The sequence below is a fragment of the Antechinus flavipes genome, chromosome 1 (assembly GCF_016432865.1).
Source record: "Antechinus flavipes isolate AdamAnt ecotype Samford, QLD, Australia chromosome 1, AdamAnt_v2, whole genome shotgun sequence".
NCBI lineage: Eukaryota > Metazoa > Chordata > Mammalia > Dasyuromorphia > Dasyuridae > Antechinus > Antechinus flavipes.
In genome coordinates, this window is record NC_067398.1 from 246293032 (window position 1) to 246316821 (window position 23790).

The 23790-nt window shown below is 35.7% G+C and overlaps 1 protein-coding gene across 1 annotated transcript in view; it reads right to left on the reverse strand.

Moving 5' to 3' along the window:
* Nucleotides 1-21388: 21388 nt before the first annotated feature.
* LOC127545133 (myosin-16) overlaps nucleotides 21389-23790 on the reverse strand; it is a 97835-nt gene continuing 95433 nt past the window's right edge. Inside the window, exon 44 of the mRNA XM_051972224.1 lies at nucleotides 21389-21773. The gene's annotated coding sequence lies outside the window, so the exon portion shown is untranslated. The remainder of the gene's footprint in view (nucleotides 21774-23790) is intronic.

Consider the following 23790-nt stretch of genomic DNA (forward strand, 5'->3'; position numbering starts at 1 on the left):
GGGAGAAGGGAGAAGGGAAGATATACGAACATGCACGCGGGGCGCTGTGGAACTCGGTCGGGGAACATCCCAGACTGGCGCATGTGCAGTGGTGGCGTGTGTGCTAGTTGCGTTTAACTCGTCTCCCAGGCTATTGAGAAATACAGGGTCTTTCTGCTGGGTGGAAAGGAGCAGAAAGACTGATTGGGGGCCGAAGGCTGCCTCCGTCTACCTCTCTGCGTTTTGTTCTAAGCATTTACACTCTGAAACTCAGGGACTAGTCCTGCACATTATTCGTTCGTTCGTTCATTCATTCATTTATTCCTTCCTTCTTTCAACCAACCACTTCTATGTGTACAGAGCTCCGTACCAAGTGATAGAAGGTTTGGAATGCTTCCAGAATAATCTTCCGAAGGCACTGATCTGACCGTGTCATTCCCCTGCTAAAGTAAATTTTAGTGGCTCCGTAATAAAAATACAGATTTCCTTACCCAAGGTTTTAAAATACTTCCCAGTCTGGCTCCAACTTGCCTTTTTACATCCTATTGTCCAGCCAACATGGATTACTTTCTGTCAATAAAATCCACCCTGAATCCCAAACCCCCTCCCAAATGACAAAGGAATCCGAAAAGATCCAGGTTAAAGAAGTGAGATGAATCTATTAAGACAAGAGTTCAGTAGGAATAAATTAAAAATCACCTTCACACATGTTACATTTACTCTTAATTAAAAAAAGCAACAAAGTTGTGCTTTATCTTCCGAGTTAGATAGTACAAATATTATTTCTATTCTAAAGATAAAATACCCCAGACCCAAGGAAGTTCTGGAGATAGGTATGGTTAGGCAGCAGTTTGTCTGAAAAATATCTGGCTGTTATATTGCTCTTGTTCAGTCACGTTCAACTCTTGATGACCCCATTTGAGGTTTTCTTGGCAAAGATACTAGAGTGATTTGCCATTTCCTTCTGCAGTTTATTTTTATTTTTAGGTTATAAATGTACAAGTATGTAAAACTTTTCCATTAAGTCATCTGGAATATTCAAAAAAAAAAAAAAAAAGAAAAAAATGAGTGAAAAATGGCATGCCTCAGTCTGCATTCAATCAATATCATTTCTTTCTGTGGAGGCAGAGAGTATGCCTCATTAGTCTTTTGGGATTGTTGTGGATCATTGTATTGATGAGAATAGCTAAGTCATTCACAGTTTTTTGTGGAACAATATTGCTATTACTATGTATGACATTTTCCTAGTTCTGCTCACTTCACTTGATATCAGTTTATCTCAGTCTTTCCAGGTTTTTCTGAAATCATCCTGCTTGTCATTTCTTACAGCACAGTTCTATTCCATTACCATCATATACCACAGTTTGTTTAGCTATTCCCCAATTGATAGACATTGATTTCTAATTCTCCTGACTCTTGACTTCAGGACTGGTACTCTTATCTGCTGTGCATCTAAATACCCCTTGATTTTCAATTCTTAGGTACCACAAAAAGATATGGGATAAATATTTTTGTACAAATAGATCCTTTTCCATTTTTTGGATGTCTTTGGAATATAGACCTACCAGTTCTTCAGTTCATTTTATAGGTTTTTAGGAAACCAAGGCACACAGGGTAAGTCTCTTGCTCAGGGTTTCACAGGTAGGGTGTGTGAGGTCAGATTTGAAGTCAGAAAGACGTATCTTCCTGATTACATATCTAGTTTTCTCTATCAACTGTACTACCTAGCTTGCCCTGTCTATTTTATGGGACCACAAATTCCATATGACTCTGCAGTGTTATCAGACTGCTAATGCAGTTTTGGATTCTATTAAAAGAAACACAGTCTCAATTCCAAGATTTGTGATGGAGAAAACAATCTGCATGCAGAGAGAGATCTATGGAGACTGAATGTGGATCAAAGCATAGTATTTTCACTTCTGTTTGTTGTTTGCTTGCTTGTTTTTTTTTCCTCATTTTTTTTCTTTGACCTTTTGATCGGATTTTTCTGATGCAGCATGACTAATATGGAAATATGTCTAGAAGAATTACACATGTTTAATTTATATTGGATTACTTGCTGTCTATGGGACAGGGTGGTGGGGAGGGAGGGAGAAAAATTTGGAACATAAGGTTTGAATGTTGAACACAAGAGTGAATGTTGAAAACTAACTTTGCATGTATTTGGAAGAATAAAAAGCTATTATTAGTAAAATAATAAAAAGAAATATAGCCTCCAGGAATAAATCAGTAATACTCTCTTTATACTTTTCCTCATCTGGACTACTATGCTCAATTATGGGCAACAGAAGCTTAAAAGGGCTACTGATCAACTGGAAAGTATACAAATCCAGGATGGTGAAAGGATTTGAGTCTATGATGGACCTCAATAAAAGTTTGTCTTGGATAAAAGAAGATTCAGAGAGGTCATAGTAGCTATTTTAATTTTGGATAAAAGAAGATTCAGAGAGATCATGGTAGCTATTTTTCTTTAAAAAGCATATGAAAAGTTATTATGGCCAAGAAGCTGACTTTTCTGTTTGGTCTTTGAGGGCAAACTAGCAGCAATGGTTGGTAGTCCAAAAGAGGCAATACAGGTTTACTCTCCATAAAATCTTGGTAACAATTAGATAGGCTGCCTCATAAGGTAACTGGTTTCCTTTCAGTAAAGATCTTCAAATAGAGGCAAGATGACCCTTTGGATAGAGCATGGGATTTGCAGTCAAAAAGATCTGGATTCAAACTCTACCATAAACATTAGCTTTGATGAGATGCAAGGGTTGAACTCCTAAAATATATTGGGGTTTGGGACTAGCGTCACAAGGTGACTTGAAAGAATTTGTAGATTTAGACCATCTCCAAATCAAGATTTGGTTGCATGATTGGCAGTAGGTTAAGTTCCAAAGGAGGAGTTTAGTGATTAATCACTAAATTCCCTAAGAAAAGTCACCATTCAGAAGGGGGAAGACTTTATAAAGTGGAACAAAGTTTCTAATGAACTAGCCATTTACAGGGGAAAAACTAACCCTAATGAACCTGAGATTGTGATGCTTAGTAAAGAGAGATAAGTTCCTAAAAGGAGTTAGCAAAAAAAATGGAGTACCAATAGTTTTTTGTTTTTGTTTTTTTAATAAGAGAAAAATAACCTTTGGGGTTGACATCTATTGTGTGGCATTCTGATTGGACATAGTAACTGTGGGGTCATGATATTTTTGTCAATGCAAGGAATTCAACAAGGGCCTACTGTTCTTAGGACAGGGTAATCAATACCCCCTCCTTGCTTGCCTCGGGGAGTAGTGGGAATTCATTTAGGGTCCACTGCAACAAAGATCCTTTAAATTCAACAAAAGCTTTTCTCCTATCAACATCTCTTCTAAATCGCCCCATGATCCATCTAGCTACTAATGAAGGAGTTCATGTTGGGGTCTTTTTCACCCTATCAACTGCATGATGCTGGACAAATCAAAGTGTTCTTATCTAAGGTGGGCATAATAATAGCACCTCCCCCATAAAGTTGTTGTGAAAATCAAATGAGTTAACATATGTAAAGTGTTTTACAAACCTTAAAGCACTATGAAGGTTCTAGTTAGCTATAATTATTTTTATTGCTAATGGAACTACCTTTTGGCTATAGGTCAGACTAGATGGTTGCTGAGGTCCAAATCCTGTGATTTTAAGACATTTTCCTAGAGCATTTTGGATCAATCCTACCTACCTGATGTTTTGCCTATTATTGTGATGACTAAAGCATTGGGTATACATGGGGGAAATTAAATAGCATACAGAGCTGGAAATTAGAGATTGATCAGTACAGCTTTCTTTACAAATATAGAGACTGAGAGACAAAGAAGTAGCTGGCTCAAAAGTCACACAGAGAGCAAATGCCTGAGCCAAGTATTGAATTTAGGTTTTCAGACTAAATTTGATGCTTTTTTCCATTACATCAATGATTCTCAAACTTTTTGGTCTTGTGTCTCTTTTAGAGTTTATTTATTTATTCTTAGAGGCAATTGGGGTTAAATAATTTGTCCAGTGTCGTAGAGCTAATTAGTGTCTGAGACCAGATTTGAACTTGGGTTTTTCTGACTCCAGGGCTGATGCTCTTTCCTCAATGTATTTTACTACATAGCTATGCCATATATTATTTTTAATAGTATTTTATTTTTTCAATTACATGTTCAATTACAAATACAATTACATTCAATTACATTTTTCAATTACATAGTTTTCAACATTTGTTTTTATAACATTTTGAGTTCCATTTTTTTTCTCCCTTTCTTCCCAAGACAGCAAGCAATCTGATAAAGGTTAAATATCTACAATCATTTTTAACATTTCCATATTAGTCATGATGTAAAAGAAAAATCCGAACAAAAGGGAAAAACCACAAGAAAGAAAAAGCAAAGAAACAAAAAAAGGTAGAAATTGTATACTTTGATCTTCATTCATACTATCCATAGTTCTTTCTCTGGATATGGATGGCATTTTCCTTCCCAAGCCTATTGAAATTGTCTTGGATCACCGCATTGCTGAGAACTAAGTCTATCAAAGTTGATTATCTCAAAATCTTGCTTTTATCATAACAAGGTTCTCCTGATTCTGTTGATTTCACTCAGCATTAGTTCATGTAAATCTTTCCAGGCTCTTCTGAAATCAATCTACTTATCATTTTTTTAAAACAATGATATTCCATTACATTCACATTCCATAACTTATTCAGTCATTCCTCAATTGATGGGCATCCACTCAATTTCCAATTCCTTGCCCCCACAAAAAGAGCAGCTATAAATATTTTTGTACATGCAGATCCCAATACTCTATAATATTGAGACCCTTCCCTCCACAAGTTTTTGTTTATGTGGGTTTTTTATGTGTATGCATGGATGTATGTATGTGAGACACATAAAAATAGAGCATATAGCAATATACATGCATACATATCCATATATAAAGTATATAGCATATACATATTATATGTGTAAGATGTATATATAGTATACATACTCTATGTACTCCATGATGTACATACTTTATGATATATAGTATATGTAGTATGTATTTTATATATATACTTAGTCTGTGTATGTGTGTGTGTGTGTGTGTGTGTGTGTGTGTGTCTATGTGTCTGTGTGTAGAGACAGAGAGACAAAAACATATTACCTTGGCCCCACTGCCTGAAGACCAAGTATGATATGTTTCACTCCTCTCCCAAATTCTCCAATACCCTTAAGGAGATTGAGGGGAGATGTTTGGGGCATCTAGGCTCTCTGCAAAGGACTCCAATCCCTTCTGATGATAGTCTCTCAATTGTAAGGGATAGTCCCTAGCATTCCAGTTCCATTATCCCCTAACAATAATATTAGCTTTTACACAGAAATACTTCAGAAGGTATAATCACAAATTTAAAAACTTACTCCCCCAGAGTGTGGGAGGAATAATTCCCTATACCCTTTTATATCACCTCAGTCATTAGGGAGAAGAAAGGGATTCGGTTTCTAGCTAGGAATTAAATTTATAGTTTAGCTCAGGTCCTATACAGCACAGTCATAGTTCTAAATCCAAAATTTCTCTCTGGATTGAATCCCAACACCTTTTATGCTGGCTAAACCCATCTTGCTTGTAATCCTTGCTCTAAAATAACTAAAGCTTGAACTTCCAGGTCCTATGTAGGTCATCTGTAGTATCTGAATCTCAGGAGGACAAATAACACAAAACAGAAACAATAACCCCAGCTCTATTTCTCAAATAGGGTAAAAGAGAGGGTGAAGGGGGAAAAAAAATCTTTTCACTTTTACTGGTTTGCTATGGGATGGTTGGGATTTTCACCTTCTGGAGACATTGGAAAAAAAGCTAATATGCAGTCTTTCCAGCTTTAAATATATAGGCACATCTTCAGCAATGAGATGAACTAAATCAGTTCCAATGGAACAGTAATGAACTGAACCAGCTACACCCAGCAAAAGAACTCTGGGAGATGACTAACAACCATTACATTGAATTCCCAATCCCTATATTTTTGCCCACCTGCATTTTTGATTTCCTTCACAGGCTAATTGTACAATATTTCAGAGTCCAATACTTTTTGTACAGCAAAATAACGGTTTGGACATGTATACTTATTTTGTCTTTAGTTTATACTGTAATATATTTAACATGTATTGGTCATCCTGCCATCTAGGGGAGGGGTGGGGGGAAGAAGGGGAAAAATTGGAACAAAAGGTTTGGCAATTGTCAATGCTGTAAAATTACCCATGCATATAACTTGTAAATAAAAAGCTATTAAAATTTTTAAAAAATGAAAAATAAAAAGAAAAAAGAAAAAGAAAAAAAAGAAAAAGAAAAAAATATATAGGCAATCAATCAAAGGAGACTATCCCTATCTATATGGTAAGGGATGCATAGGCTTCTATGTTAGTCAAACTGGGCATGCTCAAAAAGTCATCTCCATGTTAGGAGAAGTGGACATGCCCAGAGAAACCCAGGTTTTCACATACCTATATGTATGTGTGTGTCTGTATATGTGTACTCCAACATCCCCCTTCAATCTCCTTAAGGGTAAAAGGGAACTTGTGGGAAAGAGGGAAATGTACTATACCTTGTCTTTAGGCAGTAAGGGCCAAATTTAAAATGGGTTTGTCTCTGTGTGTGTATGTATGTGGAGGGATGTAGATTTATACACATACATATACCATATATCATTATTGTTATATATTATTTAAAAATAAAAAAAACTTTTGCATTATTATATAAATAATTTTGACCCAGCAGACTCCTCTGAAAGAGTCTTAGGAACCCCCAGGAATCTCCTGTTTATGCTTTGAGAATCATTGTACTATTATACTACTGAGGCTAGAAAAAGGGAAGCAATAGGCTTTGAATGTCAAGAAAAAGAACTTGAATTTTACTCAGGAGGCAGTAGGAAGCTATTTTCCATATTTCCTGTTATATCAAATGAGTTTTTTATTTGGATCTTGTGCTATAGGAGCAACATAATAATTATAGGAATTTAGAAGATGTGTTGTTTCTGTCTCTAGGTTTTGGGGATTGGATAAAGCTAACATTATTCAAATCAATCTGTAATTTCATTGGCAAGATATTCCCTTGAAACGAATTGATTTGTGCCCATCCTGAATGACATCCCATAACTTGAGAGGGGAGGAGATATCAGTCTACTCCATGTGCTGGGGACTTTTCTCAATTTCCCCTACGGTAGATAGCTAGGTAACTGGTAGGTTAAAGTGATAAATTGGATTCAAGAAGACAAGTTTAAATTCTACCTTAGACAGATAGAATTTATTTACTATTCTAGCCATGTTCACTTAACCTTTCTCACATTTTGTGTCCTTATCTGTAAAATGGTAATGACAATAATAGCACCTGCTTCCCAGGGTTGTCTTAAGGCCCTCATGAGATAATATGTGTAAAGTGCTTTGAAAACCTGAAATATAATATATAACATAACGGTTAGTTTTTCTTATTTCTCCTAATATTAGAGGATACCAGGTTAGACAAGTATTATACTTTGCTTTCACCATGTAATTCGCCCACCTTTTTCTTCACCCCACTCCTGAAGACTATATTTCCTTGATGGCATCTTTTAATTTGACTCTTCTTTGAAGTTCCCTTTTTGCTAGATTTTGTAGCCTGATCATATCTAGTATGAACTTCTTTATTCCATTTTCACCAATAATCATTTTTAATTCTTTAGACACTATAAGCCATACAACAATACAGATTCAAAATTGCCATTAAAAAGATGGAATTTGGGTCAGGGAAGGCTTTTGAGGTCATTAATAGAACTTTGTGTTCTTATAAAGTTAATCTAGCCTGATTTCTTCTCTCTTTAATTCTTGGTTCAGCTTCTTATCTATTTGAACTATCTGTCCAACAGGGAATCTCTGATGTATTCTTTAGGTTTACTATTTAATTGCATGATATCATCCAGGCAATAACTTCATCCAGTTGATTTTTTTTGTAGACATTTAAGACACCAAGATCATCCACTGCATCTTGAATCATCAGCAGTTGTCTTGACTCTGCTACCACTGGACAGCGGAGGCTTTAGGAGAGATAGTAAGGCTGATGACTTTGTGTAACTTTGCCTCACTTAAATCCATACTACACATGAATTGAAAGACACCACCCTACTTGTTTGGCTGACTAGACCAAACTTATGATGATTATGAATCCCTTTCGGTCAGTTTTCCAGCAATCCAAAATCAGAACAAAGTCATTCACAAATAGCATCTAAATGACTTGATCATGTCATGGAATTCCCTTTCATCTTTAACTATGTGGCTTCCTCCTTGACCAAATGACTAGTGCCTTTGATGAGCATATATTTCTCATCTCACATGGATATTCAAAGGGTTGTTGAACAAAGTTACCTCTGTTGTTTATATCTTCCAAAGAATATAGAAGGGTTTTGTCATGTGAATAGGAAATACTTTCTATGAAGAAGTTATTAAGATAACATTTGCTGTATTAATGTAAAGGCTTTTTTGTAATCAATAAGCAGTAAGTACTTAAAGTAAAAGTAAAATCTTGTTTTATCTATAACTTTCAATCAGTTGTGTGTGTATGGAATTGTTCAGGGGAATCCTTATCAATTGAGTTTCTCCAATCCACTTGATGAAATGACAGTTGGTAAGAGCTGGTAATAGAAACAATGAGGTGTTATAGTTTTGCCTCATTCATATTTTAAATGGTTCATTCCTTTGAGATTTGATGGGATACTGTAAAGGAAATATAAAAGGTAGTTTCACTTTATTATCTATTAGGAGTTGAAAAGAAACTTTTAATTTATTAGGTAGAATTACAGGGTATCCATTGGATGCTTGAAGGACTGCACTCCTGGTATATCTTAAAAGGTCTGATCAATCTCTGAGAAGGGTCATCTCTGGTCATTGAAAAGACAGCTAGTTTTGGAAGAATAACTTTTGAAAGAGAATCTTTTCATTGTTGGTAAAATTGTAAAATGATCCATCCATTTTGCTTTTGTTTTGTTTTGTTTTTTCTCAATAGTATTTTATTTTTCGAAATACATATAAAGATAGTTTTCAACATTCATTTTTGTAACATTTTGTTTTTCAAATTTTTCTCTCTCCCTTCCTTACCTCCCTCCTTCCCAAGACAAGAAGCAATCTGATATAGGTTAAATATATTCGATTCTTTTAAACTTATTTCTATATTTGTCATGCTGGGCAAGAAAAATAATATCAAAAAGGAAAAAACCATGAGAAAGAAAAAAAAGCAAACAAAAAAATGAAAATATCATGCTTTAATCTACATTCAGTCTCCATAGTTCTCTCTCTGGATGAAGATGGCATTTTCTGTCTCAGGTCTATTGAAATTTCCTTGAATCACCACATTGTTGAGAAGAGCCAAATCTATTAGATTTTTGGAGAACAATCTGGAATTATGTCCAAAGAGTTATTAAACTCTCTATACCCTTTGACCTAGCAATACCACTTTTTGCTCTGTTTTCAAAGTTGTTTATGGAACAAGGAAAAGAATATATTTTTCTAAAATGTTTATAGCAGCTCTCTTTGTAGTGGCAAAGGACTGGAAATTATAGGAATGCTCATCAGTTGGGAATGCCTGAAGAAGTTGTGTATATGATTGTGATGGAATACTATTATGTTACAAGAAATGATGAACTTATTGATTTTATTTTTTTAAATAACTTTTTATTGATAGAACCCATGCCAGGGTAATTTTTTTACAGCATTATCCCTTGCATTCACTTCTGTTCCGATTTTTCCCCTCCCTCCCTCCACCCCCTCCCCCAGATGGCAAGCAGTCCTTTACATGTTGAATAGGTTACAGTATATCCTAGATACAATATATGTTTGCAGAACCGAACAGTTTTCTTGTTGCACAGGGAGAATTGAATTCAGAAGGTATAAATAACCCGGGAAGAAAAACAAAAATGCAAGCAGTTTATATTCATTTCCCAGTGTTCTTTCTCTGGGTGTAGCTGCTTCTGTCCATCTTTGATAAATTGAAACTGTATTAGCTCTCTTTATCGAAGAGATCCATTTCCATCAGAATACATCCTCAAACAGTATTGTTGTTGAGGTATATAATGATCTCCTGGTTCTGCTCATTTCACTTAGCATCAGTTCATGTAAGTCTCGCCAGTCCTCTCTGTATTCATCCTGCTGGTCATTCCTTACAGAACAATAATATTCCATAACGTTCATATACCACAATTTACTCAACTATTCTCCAATTGATGGGCATCCATTCATTTTCCAGCTTCTAGCCACTACAAACAGGGCTGCCACAAACATTTTGGCACATACAGGTCCCTTTCCCTTTTTTAGTATCTCTTTGGGGTATAAGCCCAGTAGAAATACTGCTGGATCAAAGGGTATGCACAGTTTGATAACTTTTGAGCATAGTTCCAAATTGCTCTCCAGAATTGCTGGATGTGTTCACAATTCCACCAACAATGTATCAGTGTCCCTGTTTTCCCACATCCCCTCCAACATTCCACATTATCTTTCCCTGTCACTCTAGCTAATCTCACAGGTGTGTAGTGGTATCTCAGAGTTGTCTTAATTTGCATTTCTCTGATTAATAATGATTTGGGAGCTCATTGATTTTAGAAAAACATGGAAAGACTTGTATGAGGGGGCAGCTAGATGGCATAGTAGATAGAGCACAGGCCTTGGAGTCAGAAGGACATGAGTTCAAATGCCATCTCAGACACTTAATACACACTATTTGTGTGACCCAAGTTGCTTCATTCCAATTGTCTCTCCAAAAAAAAAAAAAAAAAAAAAGACTTGAATGAAATAATAAAGAGTGAAACAAGCAAAATCAAGAGAACATTGTACATGTTAAGAGCAATATTGTTTTAAGAGCAACTTTGAGAGAATAAATTGTATTGTCCAATACAAATACTCAAATTAACTACAAAGGGTATATGAAGAAGATGCTGTCTGCATCCAGAGAAAGAACTGATAAATAGAATTATGTATAGAATATTTTTACATACTCTCTCACACACATATTTGTATCTAATGGTAGCCATCTCTCAGGTAGGGAGGAGGGAAGTAAAAAAAAAGAAATTTACATAATAGTTTTGCTATATGTTGGAAAGAAAAAGCAAGTTGTGCATAGCAGATTTTCAGATTCATGGGCCATCATCTTTTTTTATTGTACTATGTTATGAAAATGCTTGTTTTATTCTACAAATTAAAAATAAAAATAAATTTAAAAAGAATATAGAAAAAAAAAGAGATAGAATTTTTACTTTTCCCTTTGTATCTCTTCCATAGTTCAGGAAAAGATAATAGAGAAGAGGGTGCGAATTCCCAATATTCTGCATTAGCTATGGTTTCTTACTTCAGAACTACATACCCATTAGGAGATACTATGTGAAACAGAAAACAGGCCCAAAGAATTCAGATTTAGAATCAAATTGACAGACCTTCCTGGCTGATTCACTGTGCCCAGAGAGAGAAGCATGAGTATGTTATGAGCAGAGAAACAACATTACAATGCAGAGGTGTAAGTTGCCTTGGTTATGTAAATTCCTTACATATATTATGTATATGCACTACTATATATATACTATATATGTAAATTCCATATATATTATATATTTTATATACTTACTCTAACTATTGAAGCTTTGTGTATTTGTGGAAGAATACACCCCAAGTTTGGGGGTACATGTTTTGTACTGGAGTTTCAGCAAGTGCCTTTGCTTTGAGCAGAGTTTCTTGTGACTGACTATTGAAGGTAAATATACATGGGTGGGAGTTCATAAGCTATAGAGAGTACAGAGAATGACTTGGACTTTGTCCATCTTGGGGGAACCAAACCCACAAGTATGAATTGAAGGAGACAGTATTACACGTGGCAACAAGAGATATGGTCACTATGGAATATTTCTGGTAAAAGCCACCACCTTCCAAGCATCCAAGTTTATGACCTTTACATCATCCTGAACTCTCTACTTATATTTCATCACCTCACAAATCCAATCAGTCGACATGTTTTTCCATTTCTACTTCCACAATATCTTTACATCCATCCCTTTTTCTCCCTTCACTCAATTACCATCCTAGTTTGGCCTTCATCATCTCTTGCCTACATTATTGCAGCAGCTCCTCCATTAGTGTCCTTGTCTCAAGTCTCTCTCCACTCCAAACCATCTCACCCATTCCTGCTCAAGTAATTTTCCTTACGCACCTGACTGTGTAGCTTCCCTACAAAACTAACTATGGTTGTTCCCTATTGCCTCTAGGATCAAAAATAAATTCTTGTTTAGTTTTTAAGCTCCATCTAGTTTTTAAGGTACTCCTGGCTCTGGCCTTAATCTTTCTTTCCATCCTCATTGGATATTACTTCTTGTGCACTCTGTGATCCAGTCAAACTAGCCTTCTCTCTCTTCCTCCATATAACATTCAATTTCCCATCTCTGTACTTTCATACTGACTCTTCTTCATGCCTAGAATGCATTGCTTCCATAATTCTATCTCAGAGACCCTCTCTTCTTTTAAGATGCAGTTCAAGTACCATTTCTACATGGAGTCTTTCCTGATCTCTCTAATTGCTAGTGTCCTCTCTTCCAAGCTAACTTGCATTTAGTTATTTTGTATATATTTGTATTTATTCTTTTATCTTAACACTATATGTGTCTTTTTGTATTTAAATACAAATGTATACAAAGTAGTTAAATATATGTGTATCTATATATGTATATCTATATGCACATATATGTGTATATTTGTCTCCTTTATTAAAGTGTAAACTCCTTGCAAATACTAATTGTTTCATTCCTTATATTTGTATCCCCCAAACCCTGCTTGACACCTAGTACATATTTAATAAATAATTGTTGACCAATTGTTGACTGACTAGGAGTGTGACTAGGAATTATGGGGAAACTACTCCAGTATTTGTCCTCTTCCCTTTTTGTAAACTTTGCTAATGTAAGGAGCATGAGATAGAACATTTAAATTGCTTTAATCTGCATTTTCTGTTCATTGATGATTTGAAGCAGTTTTATGTAGCTTGATAAGAGCTTGGATTTATTCCTTTGAGAACTGTTTCTATCCTTTGACCAACAAAAGCTTTTTCTTAGTATTCTTTCTTCATAGAAAAATCAGATATAACCAGGGCCTATGCATGTGTGGACAACCATCACTTTATTTGGATAATGCAAATTCCCCACATAGAAAGTCTTGAAAGCCTATTTCCTGAATCATGATGTCCTGAATCATAAAGGACATGCTTTGGGAAAAATGTGGAGCAAGCATAGACAATCAAGTCAAGTCAACAAGCATTTATTTTTCAATAGTATTTTATTTTTCCAAATACATGCAAAGATAGTTCTCAACATTCATCTTTGCAAAACTTTATTCCAAAATTTTCTTCCTTTCTCCCTCCCTTCTTCCCCAAGACAGTAAACAATCTGATATAGGTTAAACATGTGCAATTCTTCTAAAAATATTTCCATATTCATCATGCAGTACAAAAAAAAATAAGATCAAAAACAAGAGAAAGAAAAAAAAAACCCACAACAACAAAAGAGGTAAAAATACTATGCTTTGAACCACATTCAGTCTCCTTAGTTTTCTCTCTAGATATGGATGGCGCATTCCATCACAAGATTTTTGGAATTGCTTTGAAATGAGCCTCATTGTTGAAAAGAGGCAAGTCTATCACAGTTGATCATCACATAATCTTGTTGGTTTTGTGTCCAGTGTTCTCTTGGTTCTGCTCACTTCTCTCAGCATCAGTTCATGTAAGTCTTTCCAGGATTTTCTGAAATCATCCTGCTGATCATTTCTTATAGAACAATAATATTCCATTATTCATATACCATAACTTATTCAGCCATTCCCCAACGGATGAAAGTCCATTCAATTTTCAGTTCCTTGCCACTACCAAAAGGGCTACTAGAAACATTTTTGCTCATGTGGGTCCTTTTCTCTCTTTTATGTTCTCTTTGGGATACTGGTCCAGTAGTGACACAGCTGGATCAAAGGGTTCAACAAGCATTTGTTAAGTAAGTATTGTATGATATATAGAGAATTGACTCTAATTTATAAGAAATCAAACCATTCTCCAATTGATAAATGGTCAAAGAATATGAACAGACAATTCTCAGATGAAGAAATTGAAACTATTTATAGACATATGAAAATATGCTCCAAATCATTATTAATCAGAGAAATGCAAATTAAGACAACTCTGAGATACCACTACACACCTGTCAGATTGGCTAGAGTGACAGGGAAAGATAATGTGGAATGTTGGAGGGATGTGGGAAAACAGGGACACTGATACATTGTTGGTGGAATTGTGAACACATCCAGCCATTCTGGAGAGCAATTTGGAACTATGCTCAAAAAGTTATCAAACTGTGCATATCCTTTGATCCAGCAGTGTTACTACTGGGCTTATATCCCAAAGAGATACTAAAGAGGGGAAAGGGACCTGTATGTGCCAAAATGTTTGTGGCAGCCCTGTTTGTAGTGGCTAGAAGCTGGAAAATGAATGGATGCCCATCAATTGGAGAATGGTTGAGTAAATTGTGGTATATGAACGTTATGGAATATTATTGTTCTGTAAGGAATGACCAGCAGGATGAATACAGAGAGGACTGGCGAGACTTACATGAACTGATGCTAAGTGAAATTAGCAGAACCAGGAGATCATTATATACCTCAACAATGATAATGTTTGAGGATGTATTCTGATGGAAGTGGATCTCTTTGATAAAGAGTGCTGATTCAGTTTCAATTGATCAAAGATGGGCAGAAGCAGCTACACCCAAAGAAAGAACACTGGGAGATGAATATAAACTGCTTGCCTTTTTGTTTTTCTTCCCGGATTATTTATACCTTCTGAATTCAATTCTCCCTGTGCAACAAGAAAACTGTTCAGTTCTGCACACGTATATTGTTTCCAGGATATACTGTAACTTATTCAACATGTAAAGGACTGCTTGCCATCTGGGGGAGGGGGTGGAGGGAGGTAGGGGAAAATCGGAACAGACATGAATGCAAGGGATAATGTTGTAAAAAATTACCCTGGCATGAGTTCTATCAATAAAAAGTTATTTTTTTAAAAAGTAAGTATTGTATGCCTAATATTGTTCAGAGTTATGGAAATAGAAATATAAGGTAAGAAAAAGACAGCTGTAGTCTAAAAGGAGTTTATAAGATAATTCCATCTTTGTGGGCACATTTTAGAGAACTGGCTGGGGATGACTTGGACCCAGATTTCTCTGACTTTAAGCTCATAAAAGGAAGCTAAAGGTAAGCTGGAAAGGCACCAATTTGGGAGCATGGGAGTGAAAGAAGTCCAGTCAGAAGTGATGCCTAGAGAGGAATGAAGGATGAACATGATTGACCTGGGAACTTTCCTTAAAATGGAGTTTCCAGGAGGAACTGACCAATCAGAGAAAGGGACTGCAGGGCTGGCATGATCTTCCAGGATAATAAAATGGTTGGGTTATAGTGGAGAAAGAATTCTAGAGAAATAGAAGTAGAGCCCAGAGAGAAATGGAGTTTCAATCTACAGTGGGTTCCAGGGTGCTCACCATGTAGTGATTGGTTGTGGAGAGACTCATAGAGTCCTTGCCAGTTTCCACCATATATCTCTTGCTTCTATCCTTTTTGCTGGCCACAACAATTGATGAAAGAAATATAGCAAAGATAAAGGTTTGTAGGGCCTTATCCCTTCTGAGACCACCTGTTCCAAAGAAACAGACTTCTGTCTGGTCTCAGCCTTTATTCTCTTCCTTTTAAAGTGTAGTAGATTGGAATCTCTGACCTTGGGAGTTCAAAGGGTCTGGAGATCATATCCCAGAGTCCAGTTTCTAGATACAGTGAAGCACCGATGTCCCAAGAAACAAAGAGTGATTTTGCGGCCCTGGTTCAGCAGTATCCGAGAGAAGGACTCATTGATAGAGATGTATTCTTGGTATGTGAACTTGGAGGGGCCAATACTATGACAGGGTTAGGAAACCTTTTTTCTGCCAAGGGCATTTGGATATTTGTAACATCATTCGGGGACCAAACAAAATTATCAACTTATAGAAGTCAAGCAGTGGGAGGTTATACTACCAAGCTTTCAGCTCATCATCACCTGTGGTTGATTATGCGAATGATTTTTCAGGCCTTTCATGATCTGTTCCCCATCTCTATTGTATGAGAACTGAGCTAAGCTGAGTCTGCAAGTCCCCAGAGACCCAGGCATAGAATCCTATATGCTGCTGAGGTATTAGAGGAAATATTTATACTTTGTTCTTGCTAGATCTTCCAAGAAAATATTCATTTATAAGTGTTGCATTAAATAACATGCTAGTCCTAAAGTCAGGAAGAGCTGAGTTCAAATTTAGTCTCAGACACTCACTAGCTGTGTGACCCTGATCAAGTCAGTTTCCTCAATTGCAAAATAACAATTATTTTTCAAGATTGTTATAAGGATTAAACAAAATAATAATTGTAAAGCATCTAGCACAGTGCTGGGCACAGAGTAGATGCCATATAAGTAAAATCTATTATTAATTATTATTATTATGTTAAATGATTTTATTTGTATCATCAATTATTTAATTTCAGTATCTCTCAGAATCATTCTCAAAATGAACCAGTGAATGTTTACCTACTTCAAATGTAAGAATGAACAGACTGATATTTTCAAAGGTACCATATACTCTTGAAATAAAAAGGATTAAAATCTCAAAATATATAGTTTCTGTCCAGACGCATGATTTCATCTTCGTGGGCACATTTTAGAGAAGTGTTTGAAGAAGTAACTCTTTAAGTCACTTGCCTATGATCACATAGTTAACATAGGTCAGATGCAATTCCTGGACTCAAATTTTTCTGACTCTAAGACAGGGCCTCTGTTCACGACTAAAAGTAATAGATTAGTACATGTTAATAAGCAATGATAATTCTTATAATTTGGAGCATAAGGTTATTGCCAGATGAAGCTCAGGACAAAAGATTCTATATAGACAGAATTTTGTGCAATTCAGTGCATCAGCAATTTCCCATTTCCCTCTGGAGCTTCTATTAATGCTTGCTGTAAGAACGATAAGGTCAAACTAAATGGGTCTGCCTGATGGGGAAAATGGCTCTTTCCCTTTCTTTTAAATTCATTTGGTGGCACAAATAATATTTTCTCTAACCTCAGGATCATGAATCAGTTTGGCAGATGCCTTGATCTGCAAGGATGAAAGGGCTTGAAACCCTGAGGTCTGTGTGGGTTGGAGGCAAATTTGGGTCTGAAATGAACAGTAACTCTTATAATGACAGGTTATTGAGAGGCTGTCTATCAGGGATTATCTCATCTTCTAGTGAGAACTTTGATGTTATTTCTTTGAAACTCAGTTGCTAAAATTACATTTCAGAAGAGCTGTATAAAATCGCAAATTCAGTCCAAAGAAGTCTTAGATTCGGATGGAAAGGATTGAATTAGAGATGAATTGAAATATTGTAGTTTGTTTTTGTTTTGTTTTGAGGGTTTTTTTTTTTGAGAATTCCAATAAAATACACTCTTAGAGGCTACTAGATGCATGCTTATTTCTTGAATAGGAATGACACTAGTCAGTGACAGGCCCTCTTCATTTCTATCCATTAGCTTTCTTCAAGGCTCAACTCAAGGGCCACTTCCTACATAATGCATTGGTATTCTCCCTCAATCCCTACTTACTTTGCATTTACTTAGCTTTATATGTATTGTTTCTTCTGGTAGAATATGGGATGAGATGAGAGCAGAAATTTTTTAGATTCTGTTTCTCTAGTCTACCTGGCATATAGTAAGTGTTTAATGATGCTCAGTTGAATTGAACTGAAATTGTATTTTTGTCTGGAAGTCATCATGGTATAAATATACTTCTCAGGTAGTCCTTTTATCTCTCAAAATCCTGAATTCTCATTTAGAAGCAAATATAGCATATAAAAAGCACACCAAATTCTCATAAGTACCATATGTCAACTTTGTATTTGGAGAGATGCAAGCATATTACAGGTGGCAGGTAAAAAATGTCATTTGCCTTCTTACTCTGAAGATGGTAGTTGGGTGAATGATGGAATAGGGAAAAAAGCATTTATTAAGTGTTTACTATGTGTCAAGCACTTTAAAGGGTGCCCCTTTCATGCTATCCATGACTTATTTTTTAATTCTAAAAACATGCAAGAGGCTATCTACTAGGGCTTTTTTCATCTTGAGGTGAAGAACTTTGATATTGTTTGAAGATAGGGCCTAATTTAGGTTGACATATTCATTTTAATGCTTACTTTGTACTTAATGGAAATAAACTTGTACTTCTCCTACCAATTTCATGTCCACAAAAGAAGATCTTAGCAGGACTCTGTTTAGGAAGCAGGCTCTGAAGGAAAGGTAAGAACTATAGTTAGCAAATACTCTAAAGATAAGTTGCTCTTTGTGGTCTCAGGTTTATCCTTCATCATTCAGGATAATAGTAAATTAGAATCTTAAATGATTATGTCCCTAGGAAGGCTGGATGTGGTCTTATATGCCCCATCAGCATACCCTTCATCACTCCTGGCACACATTCCCTAGGCAACATAAAATCTAAGTGGCATAAAAAATGCCTCCATGCCTGATTTAATTTACAAATATGATTTCTACATAGCAATCAACAGGGCTTTGTGCTAGGAAAAGAAAAAGGGAACCATAGATTTCATAACATCTCAAATTCAATATCATTTGTAAGCCAAGGAGGCTGAGAAACATGTCCTAAACTATTATGGCTAATCAATCAAAGTATTAAGACTACTATTATATAATCTTTCATTCAACAAACATTTATAAGGCACCTACTATGTGCCAAGCAGAGAAGCAGCATGATATAAAGGAAAGAGATCTAGTCTTATAAAAAGAAAATCCTGTCCATCCCTGAGACATATTGGCTCAATTATTCTAAGCAACTCATTTAACCTCTCACTACTCTAGGCAGGTCTCTTTAAGAGTATAAGTTGCAGCAAAAATGATGACCTGAATCAGCAAAGAGAGTTTCCTTATCCAGGTATTCTTTATTCTTGTGAAATCACAGATTAAATGCATATCTTATGTACCAAGAACTGAGCTAAAGAGCAAAACAAAAGCAATCCTATCCCTGAAAAAACATGCATTTTCCTGGAATTAACACTGTACTACTAGTTTGGGGTCTAATTGTGATTGTTGTTTGTCCTTCATTGTCAAAGAGGATCACGACATTAGGGAGATGATGCCGTGACATGCAAGTGAATTGGATTTGAGTAAGGGAGGGCTGTGCAAAGTCATCTGCCTCACTTTTCCCTCCAGAGCCATTCAGTGGCAAGTTCTAAATCAGGATGACTGGAGATGGCACTGGATGCAATGGGAGACGCTGGTCTTTTAAAGCTAAAGACTTTAGTAGGTTTGACTGAGATGGTACACATTCAGGGATTAAGGCTAGGTAGCAAAGGATCTCTTTAGTTGAATAGGGTGCTCAAGCTACATCCTTGATTTCCAACTTATGCTAATTACTAACACTTTTTCAATAGCTATAGTTTTCACTTCCAACCATCTAGGCATTCTGCTGTATACCTTTAGCTAAAATGTGAAGCAGGTGAGAAAATGTGTAACCCTTCTCCATACCTTTGGTTTCCCAGAAAAATAAGACACTACTAATGGTAGATCAATAATATCTACCTCATCTTCCTAGATAAGTTCAAAGGCCTACACTATGGACTGCATGTTGCAATGAAGTTTACTTTCAGGAAAAATTGTGAAATTTAAGCCCTTCATGCAATGCAGAGCAAGCAGGCACTGGGCTAGGTTCTGGACTTGGAAACAAAAAAATGAGAGAGAGTCAGTCATCAAGAAACTTATATTCTACTGAGCAAACCATATGTACCCAGAAAAATAAGAAATATATACAAAATAAATCATTTCTAAGGATGTTGGGAAATAATTGTTGATGGGAAGCATCAAGAAAGACCTAATGGATGAGCTGGACCTCAAGTTTTGAAGTGCATAAGGGAATCAAAGAAGCCAGAAGTGAAAAAGAACTTTATAAAGATCCTTCTTTACAAAGTGGCTTGCTTTCCTTTCTGAAATTATGACGATATATGCCTCTGTATATAATGTCTTTATTTAGATGTATTCTCCAGTAAATTCAGTAGAATCTAAGTTCCTTAAGGACAGGAATTGTTTTCTTTTTATTTCCTGTCTTTGTATTTCTACTACTTAGTGTGGTATCTAGTAAGTCCTTAGTATATTTATGGGACAGCAAGGTGCCATGGTAATAGAGGGCCAGATTTAGATTTGATAAAATTTGTGTTCAAATTCTGTCTCAGACACTTAGTAACTTGTATGACTTTGGACAAGTCATATAATATCTGCTTCAGTTTCCCATCTATTAAATTGGAATAATAATAGCACCTACCTCACAGGGTTTTTGTGAGGACCAAAAATGAAATGAGTGTAAAGTGAGTTGCAAACATTAATAGTTACTGATGAAGAAAAAATTGAATTTTGTAAACTTGCCAGGTTGGTGCCACCAAAGTCTCTTTTCTGGAGGGAACTGCTACAAATTTCTTGGGGGAATTTTTTTAAAATAAAAGACCCAATTTCACTTATTAGATTATACTAATATGCCTTCCTGAGAGTTCTTGCATCTTTAGTTTACTTTATCTCCAATAATATCTTTGTGGGTCCCCGACCAGTAGAGGGCAATAGACTCATATATGTACAAAGCTAAAAGTGGCCCCAGTAGAGTATGGGGTTCAGAAGTTCCCAAAGAATCCGAAGGGAAAATTCCATTTTCAATGTTCATAATGTAGATGAGTTCTAGTTCTACTAAACATTCTTCCTCCTTGGAGGAAGAGAGAAAGAAAGAGATAGGATCTTGTAATGTCATTGGTAAAAACAACTTCCAGAAGGGAAAATGTTCTCTATCAGTGCAGACCAAATATTTTCTTTGCAATTTAGAACCTCAGAGAGTTGCAGAAAACATTAAGAAATATTAAATGATTTGCCCAGCTAGTCTACGGCAAAATAAGAACTCAAATTCAGGTCTCCCTAACTTTGAGACCAGTTTCCTATCAACTGGCAATTTGTAGGCATTTAATAAGTGCTCTTAAAAGAACACAAAATTGAATGCCTCTGTCAGTTTGGGGAATATTTCTTAGCCCTTTAGCTTATGAATTGGGTATACTAATTGGATACAAAGTTTTTTCTATCTTACATTATTTTAAAATCATTTATGATAGAAGCAAAGCTTGTGAGATGACAGAGATCTATTATTGTATATTAACCACATGTAAAATTTCTCTAAAATTTGATAAATTTTTTTCTTTTTGTTCTTCATTTGTTTATAAATCCCTTTTAGAATTAGAGAGATTTTTTTTTAAAGGAAAGAAACCAAACTATTTAGTGAAAAACAAAAGAATATCCATGAAACTTTTTGTTGATATTTTTATTTAAACTCATTAGGACTAAGCATCAAGATTGTCCAAATGAGAAAGTATTTACAGAGAGAAATCAGCCGGCTCACACAAATATATTACATGTTCCGTCCTTGACATGAGCATGTAAAAAGATCTCACTGAAAAACAGGCCCATTGTTTTTATGTGATACAGGGTCTCAGAAAGGAACTTTGATTATAGACCTTGCCAAGTCTGGATGTTTAAACCTCTTCGTTCATTTATTCATAGCTATCTTTATTTTTCAGTTCCTATCTTATTCTGCCTTTTCTTTGCATAATATCCATCTTCTCAATAGACCCAGTTTTCTTTTTTTCGTTATTTCTTCCATATAATGGGCTGCTGTTGATCTCTGTGTCACCCTGAAATGAGAAAAGGGAGCATGAGAAAATGCAAATGGATTGTAATTTCTCTCTTCTCTACCATTTCTACTACCCAGATCCTCAAAATGGCAATCTCCCCAGACAGGTTTTTCCACAGCCACCTTCCTCTTAATGGCTGCCTTATAGTCACACCTTGTCACACCCTTGCCTAAAAATTGTGAATGCCATTACTGTAGCATGGTGACACCTTTATTGTAAGTGTGGGTGGGACCTGTTTGTTCTGAAATTTCTGGGAGTTGGATAGGGAGCTGTCCCAGGAGCCTGCCCAAGTGTGAAAGTGCGGCCCTCTGGGATTAAAGTAAACACAGATAATGTGCCTGTGGGGGAACCTGTAGGTGTAAATCATGCTGCTCATTTGCAGTTGGTGTACTACTTTTCTGTACCAGGAAAAGAAACTGCATTGGATTATGTTCCACCAATGGATTTCAAATGAATGTTTATGTTTAAAAAAGAAAAAAAATCTATCATTGTGAGCACAGCATTCTTCCATCTAACTTAGCCCTTATAAACTAAATTTTGTCAGTGGACAAATATATATAAAAATGATATATATGCTGTGTGTATATATATAATAGATACATAAATTTATATATCACATATATATGTATATATGTATACATATGTGTGTGCATGTGTACAAGCACACCTCATTTTATTGTGCTTTGCTTTGTGTGTCACAAATGTGATTGTGGATTTTTGTTGTTGTTATTAATTGAAGATTTATGGCAATCCTCCATGGAGCAACTCTATTGGTGCCAGTTTTGTGCTTACCTCATATTTCTCTCTGTCACATTTTGGTAATTCTCACAATATTTCATACTTTTTCATATTGTTATTTTTGTTATAGTGATCTATGATCAGTGATAAGGAATGTTATTATTGTCATTGTTTTGGAGTATCAAGAATCATGCCCATAAAAGATGGCAAAGTTAATTGATAAATATTGTATGTGTTCTGACTCTGCCACCCACTGCCTGCTCTCCATCTCTCTCCCTCTCCTCAGGCCTCCCTCTTCCCTGAGAAACAGCAAAATTGAAGAATATTACATAAACTTAGTTGATAAAGCATCAGCAGGATTTGAGAGGACTGACTAATTTTGAAAGAGGTTCTATTAAGAATAAAATGTTATCAAACAGTACTGCATGCCACAGAGAAATTTTTTATGAAAGGAAGTCAATCAGTAATGGCAAACTTTATTTTTGTCTTATTTTAAGAAATTGCCACAGGCATCCCAACCTTCAGTAACCACCAACCTGATCAGTCAGCAGCCGTCAATATTGAGGCAAGCTCCTCCAGGTGCAAAAAAGATTGATTCATTGAAGGTGATGGTTAGCATTTTTAGAAATAAATTGTTTTTTTAAAACATAAAATTATTGCCTACTTAAGAGGCAATAGTAGAGGTTTTATAAACATAGGTTTTATATGCACTGGGAAATCAAAAAATTTGTGTGACCCAACCTTCATATCTCCAAAATATGCTTGTGTACACACACACACACACCACACACACACACACACACACACACACACATACCCCTTCCCATTTGAATGTAAGTTCTTTTTGAGAAGGGATTGTTTCATTCTCTATAATTTTATCCCCAGCATCTGACACAGTACCTGGGTTATAGTAGGTACTTAATAGATGTTTGTTGATTGATTGTTGAATAATTATTTGGCTTATACCACTACTGATGCTAAGTTATTCAATGTTCCCACATGAAAAGTGGGAAATTTCATTTTTGTTCTGCTCTATGTATTCAGATCGTATGCTTAGCCTCAGCCAACTGTCTTTTTAGTTCTCTTGCCCATCGTGGGGACTGGGTAAAAAATGAATGGGCAATTCTTTTTCTTTTTTTTTTTGGACAAAGCAATAGGTTATACAGATAGTAATCATAGTGCCAACCTGCATTGGTAGAAGGAATTGGTAGAGCTCCCTCCATTGATGTAATCACAAGTCAGGTGAGAAAATAAAAAGCAAAAACAAGGAATAGATTTT